Genomic DNA, 6,501 nt, shown 5'->3' on the forward strand with positions numbered 1-6,501 from the left:
CGAATAAATACTTTCGGGAAGCCACTCCGTGGGCCAACTTGCCTAAGCGTTTCTACGCGAATTTGATCTCATAATAGCGCCGCTCTCCTTCTCGAGGGTCTATCCGCGGATTTTCGTGAATCTCTCAAACTCGCGGTGCGGAACGCGTCAAATTATTATTATGCTGACAATATTATGCAAGAGTTTCGAGAATATTGCAAAATTTCGAAATATTAAATAACAAGTCTCATCAAAAGTTCCATATGATTCGACGGAAATAAAACAGCAAATTATGTATGATAACGGCATGTTATAATAAAATGGCAATAATATCGGTAAATATAACACATGAATTTTTACTGTGTTCACGTACTGGTAATCTGAAAATGTATTCAAAAGAAATTATTTTTCCACCAAAGAAAAAGGATATAGAAATAAATGCGTGGCAAAAATACATATCATCAATTTTCTTTTTTAAAATCTAATATTAACGAATATATTAATAGAGAGCAAGTATTAAGAAAAGGAATTGAGTATCTTTGCTGTGCCTTTACAAATATCTCAACTAAATATTATTTTGCTGATTAAAATTCACATTGAAACTCGAAAATTTCTACGAGCGGTAAAAAAGACAAAACAGAAAGAAAGAGACAGAGAAATGGAGAATGAATGTTATCCCTCTCTCAGTATAGAACCGCATTTATCAAAACCCGATATAAATTATTTGGCCTCCTGCAGTTAGCGCTCGCTGGCGGCAGAACCTGTCGCGCGTGGACGAAACAGATCCCTGCAGCAGATCAACGTAATCCTCATACAAACCAGAAGGTTTGTTAAGGGGTTGTATCCTTAAAGGAAGATAACCGAACGTGGTGGGGAAGGCGGGAAGGAGGGAGGGAGGGAAGGTAAGGAGACAGGGCCGACAGGGGAATCGAAAAACTGGAAGGAAGCGCTTTCGCAAGGGCGATATTGATATACGACGTTCGCGTTTATAAAGAGAACCTGATCCGGACAGCGGACCCGCTCATTGTCCCGCCGCGATGTATTTGGACAGTCAGTTGTTAACGGCAATGAGACCCGCCATTGTGGCGCCCATTCGCCGTGGACAATCGCCTATTATGGCGGTGACTGCCTTCCGCGCGCGCACGTCGCGCTCGGCCGTAATTACATTACCTACCCGCGTTTTGCGCCACGCCGCACTGGACCCGCGTTAACCCATTGTTACCGCGAAACGTGTCCATGGGTGTCCGCAGGCGCGCCCGTGGAGCTATTTCGCCGGCGCGCGGCGGTGAAGGAACGATCGATTTCGGTCAAAATCAGCCGGGGCATTTTCCCCTGTGGAAAAAAAGCGAAATTTTTTAAATGCCAGGTATATATATATACATTTATTTGGAGTAAACATTGCGTAGGCAAAAACCTCCTTTGAATTGAAAGGTATTCCACAATCGTTTAAACGTATTTAACAGGTATAACATTGTCTCCAGTGATATTTTCGTGTTTGCTTAAAGGTATTCAAAAGGTACATCATTACTCTTGATGATCTTTTCGTGTTTGCTTCTCTCGAGTTGACCGATCGATTTAGAATAGTACGCGACCTGTAAGTATTTAGACGTGTTTCGGTCCGTATTATTATGTTTGCAAAATTGATGGTTTCTCTGGTGAATCCTCCAGATGTGTTACGTGTGCACCTGTCCTTTGTAATATTGCCGTACGTTTACCCCGGATGTGTATCCCGGAGTAAAAAGGGAAAAAGAAGAACAAAAGTCGATTTAGAAAACCCAAATCATACAGACCCGAGTGTCCGTCTATCCGGTGTATTTTATTCTCAACATTGGATGAATAAGAAGGCTAAAATGATAAACAAAGGCTCGAGTGATGTTTCTGTATGCCTTTGTCTTGTAGTAGACACACTCAGAGTCGTAGTAAAGATAATGACAAGTTTTATATGTAGAATGAATGTACATAGTTGAATAAACCATAAACATTTTATGGGTGTAATAACTATATGTTCTCCAACGTAAAAAAAAGCGATTCGTCACGCTTGATCGCGTAAAATAACGTATATCACACTTTTTAGATATAAAATGTATTAACGGATACAGATAAAATCGCAGAGTATAAACAATAATAAAAAATAAAACATAAATTCTTTATAGCAGTTTTAAAATAGCCAATATGATTGTTTCGCTTCCGATATTGATACGCAGTTTTTTATCGATAAAATCGTTATTCGTAAATCATTAAAAGCGCTTGCGCTACCATTAGAAATAATTTTTTTTTTTAATATTCTTACTACTGTCGATAAAAGATCTAAAAGAAATATGTTTGCTATCAAAAAGATTACAGCGCAGCATGAAGACATTAAGAATCAGTTCAAATTGCTCAATTAAATAAACACAGACGTAATACTAATTAAAAAATTGTAATATTGTTCCATCGGTAATTATCGAACACGCAAAAATCAGAAGAAGAAACCTGTTTTGTTGTATTTGTTCTATAATTGGATAATTAAGCGATTTGAAAAGATGGTATCATAAGAGTCCACAGGTTTACTTGCGATAAGACCCAAGAAAATGTGGACGCCCTACGAAATGTTTTGGTGCCAATCTGTCTGTCCAAGACGGGAATCTCCCTTTCGCTTGCTGTCTGGAGCAAAGGAAATATAAAGACCATTCTAAGAATTCTTGGCACCCCGTAGAGAATAGTATAGAACCCACCCTCAACCGGTCTTTCTTCTCTCGCTTCGCTTCTTTCTTTTCTTTCACATACTACTCTGCCACCATTGCCACTATCGACCAAGTATCGACCAAGATTTATGAATGGAGTAGTTTACCTGCCCTACTTTAACATAGTTCACAATTTCTGTTTTAGTCACAGGATTGTTCTATCGCAACCAGATTATCTGGAATTATCCGGCCATTTACCTCAAATTATTCGGATTAGCTCAATGTAAAAAAAAATAAATAAATTTTATGAAATGCCTCGCACTGCGTACTGAACTACGTCAAAATAAAATACAAAATATCTCGTAAACTATTAATATTTTTATAATTTTACTTTTAACACGTTTATGTGCATCGTATTGTCTAAGAAAAATGACATGATTTCATTTTGAAAAGTTAAGTTTTAAGAAAAAAAATTATTTTGAAAATTTGTATTACTGTATATCTTATTATCAGTTGAAAATAAAATTTATGAAATTTATAACTTTTTGCCGAATTAAATAAGTTCAAAATTAAAAGATCATCGATACTGTTGCAACAAAAATCCGAAAAAAATTTACATAATTATTTATTATTTCATTCAATAATTAATGCATTATTTGTGTGACGTTGTTTAAATGGAATATAATATAATATACTGTATGTGTCAAAATTTCTTCAAAAAACTAAATTATTTGCATACGCATGTGGGTAATCTAAATTAAATAAAAAATTACTATTATTGATATTCTAAAAAGTATTATATCTTATCAATTATATTTGTGATAATTAAATTAAATATTATTAAATAAAGCGCAATATCTCAATAAATATTGATTAATTTTAACCGAATAAAATATATTTACTTAGCATAAAACTCTAACAGTATAATAATCGAAAGAAAAACATAATAAAACATAATAAACTAAAAGAATTGTGTGTGAACATATCAGTAATCTCTGCGAACATAACAGTAGAACACGTTCCGTTAGTTAACTGAAGTGGCAGGCAATCTGCAGGGAAGGAAGGGAAGTCGCGAAATATCCTGTGTGAAGTTTCTGTTCCCTATAGCGTTTCCCTCCGCTTCAACGGTTTCGTATCAATTACACCGAGTTCAACCCTTTTCTTTCTCCGCTACACTCGCGTTTTCACTTGTATACACATTCAAAAAGAACGCTTTATTGATTTTCGACAGGTATCCTTTTCAGTGCGTTCAGCTGGTAACAGAATCCACAAGAATTTCCCAAGGAGGAATTTATCTCGCCAATGTTATAAAAACTGAATTATAACATTCAGCGTTTTAACGTGTTATGCACGAACAAGAATAGAAATGTTAAAATGTAAAAAAGTAGCTAGCTGCTTTCATCCATATTATATGCTTTTGCAATCTTATTGTTAAAACTTTAATATTCTGTTTTATTTTTTAACCTTAAATTATTGCTTGTGATTTACAAATGTTAAAGTTTAAAGCTTAAAAAGAGAACTTTATAACGCAAAAAAATATATAAACATATGTATAACTATATTTTATACATACATGTAGTTACGAGGATGTAAAAGAATCCACGAGATGACGAAGATGGCAAAGATAGCAGCTAAGACGTTTCCTATTATCAAAGAATGTGTTGAATGGAAAAATCAGAAGAAACGGCCGAAATTGAACCAACAAGAATGTTCTTCTTAATAGTAATATCTTTCTGAATAGTAGGTCTGATTCATTTGAGCTATGATAAGTCACTTTAAGTCGCTCCGCCGTCATTAGGTATTATATAAGCACGTGTTTCTATATATCCGTATCATGTATGATGGCGAAAGAACGGTGACTACTGCCATTTATATACGATATCATTGCAAGAATTGTCATGCGTGCCATTTCGCCGTGTGAATGAAATTAATCAGAGTATGGACGCAGTGAACGGAAGACGAGCGTACGATTTACTCGTCAAAATCAAAATGACAGGAAGGCCAGGCAGCTCCCAATATTTTTTGCTCACGCCGAAGCTTCTGTCTGACTTAACGTATGCCGACCGTGCAAGAGGATGGGAAATCTCTTCTAAGTTGCTTTTGTTCATATTAAAAATTTGCTTGTATCTAGTACAATTTGAACTAAAATTGTACTTTTCGCGTTAAGGTGAAAAAATTAAACGTATTTGAAAGTATTAAAAGTTTTTGAAAGCAATAATGATTTTCATACTGCTCCTGAAACGCTTTCTTGACAAAAAATTAATTTTAGGACTCATATATATTATAATTAAATATATAGGTATAATTATATATATTTTTTTAACATGGATTCCCGCGAAACGGATTTTGTCACCCTCCTTTTTTCCGCTCATACATTTAATTTCCAATCAATTCTATCAATTTGTAGTTACATTTGTACAGTCTTAAAGAAGAAAGACTATATGTATACAGGACGGACATACAATTTTAATTCATACAGCCGGTTTCCTCAAAATCCTTAAGTTTAAGACGAAAGAATTTAATTCTTAAATAGATTAATATTGTGAATAGCACATTCTAATTATCTTTTATTCGATCATTATTATCATTATATGTATGTAGAGTTAGATATATCTCTTAAAGTGTGATCACACGCGATATATGTCACATACTTCCGAATTCCAAATCTATAATATAGACATTAATTAATTCTTATTGTAGGACGACATGTATTAAGGCATATGCAATAAATAGGTATTTTTACAGTTCTTGACAATTTACATAACTGAATTCTCTGCGAGCGATGTGTAGTAAACTTTAGCCCCCCGAGAATTTTCGAAACCAGTGAGTGAGAAGACAGACATTCACGTCTCGAGTTACAAACTGAATGACGTGCGTGGTTACGCGTTTCAAAAAGACGCAACAAAGTTCGAGTCGACAAATAGCCGAGAAAATCGCGCGCGAGATCGGACAAACGAGCAACGGGATGGTCTCTGCGCGGAGCTCTGCATCTTCCTTTTATTTCATTAATCCGCAACGGGGCGATCCCCGGCCGGCGCGCGAGATGAGATTGCGATACTGTCTCTTCCGTGGACGGGAGACCGACCATTGTCCGGCTGCTTATCGCACGGAGGTGTCCCACACGAGTGAAATCATCCACGAAACAAAGGGGACACCAAGGTGTCAGGGAGCGTTGCGGTTGGCGCACAATGCGCCAGGTATCCACCAGGACGTGGCATAAGTTCGTTCCTTCTTCTTCTTCTTCTTTTTTTTTTTCATCAAGCAGTACCGTGTGGCATAAGTATAATACAAAAGACGGCGACCCTCTCTTTCTTTTCACGGGCGTATCGCGACAGTCTTTTATCTACGGCCGGCGATACATTGAGAGAACCGAGGGAGAGGCGCGATCGACCACGCGATCGGTATCGCGACCCGATCGATTTGTGCGTAGAAGATATTGTTTGCGCGACCGTTGCCAACGCGCGCGCGCGCGCGCGATCCCAATGTCTTCTTCCTTTCATAATGCAACGAGAGAGAGATATTGATCTCGATGCGTATCGACGAAAATCCGAAAAGATTCAAACTTCTTTCCATGAGAATCCATCGCTAGAAAAATTTTTTTCTAATATAAAAAAACATTTTTAAAATCGTGTTTTATTTCATTGAAAAAATACAAATTTGGTTTTTTTTCTAATTCCGATAGCACGACTAATTAATTGTAAAAAGTAATTATATAATTATAGAATTAATTTTAATGTAATCTACATTTAATTTTTACAAAAAAAATATTTTTAATTCTTTTTCTAAACACCTTTTCTTTAAGTTGAATTTATTATAATTATTCATTGAAGTCCTTGCTTCAAAATATGTTTCAGAATCA

At 35.9% G+C, this 6,501-nt stretch overlaps 1 long non-coding RNA gene across 4 annotated transcripts; it reads left to right on the forward strand.

Annotated features, from left to right (window-relative positions):
- The first annotated feature begins 3,698 nt into the window (after positions 1 to 3,698).
- On the forward strand, positions 3,699 to 4,837 carry LOC105458698. Of its 4 annotated transcripts, XR_975568.1 has the most exons (4): positions 3,699 to 3,769; positions 3,874 to 4,018; positions 4,222 to 4,382; positions 4,494 to 4,837. It is a non-coding gene; the product is annotated as an uncharacterized LOC105458698 (long non-coding RNA). The 4 variants fall into 4 exon arrangements; XR_975565.1 differs by having other exon boundaries at positions 3,716 to 4,018; XR_975567.1 differs by having other exon boundaries at positions 3,716 to 4,018; positions 4,534 to 4,837.
- Positions 4,838 to 6,501: the final 1,664 nt, after the last annotated feature.

Source organism: Wasmannia auropunctata, unplaced genomic scaffold (assembly GCF_000956235.1).
Source record: "Wasmannia auropunctata unplaced genomic scaffold, wasmannia.A_1.0 LD334385.1, whole genome shotgun sequence".
NCBI classification, from domain to species: domain Eukaryota; kingdom Metazoa; phylum Arthropoda; class Insecta; order Hymenoptera; family Formicidae; genus Wasmannia; species Wasmannia auropunctata.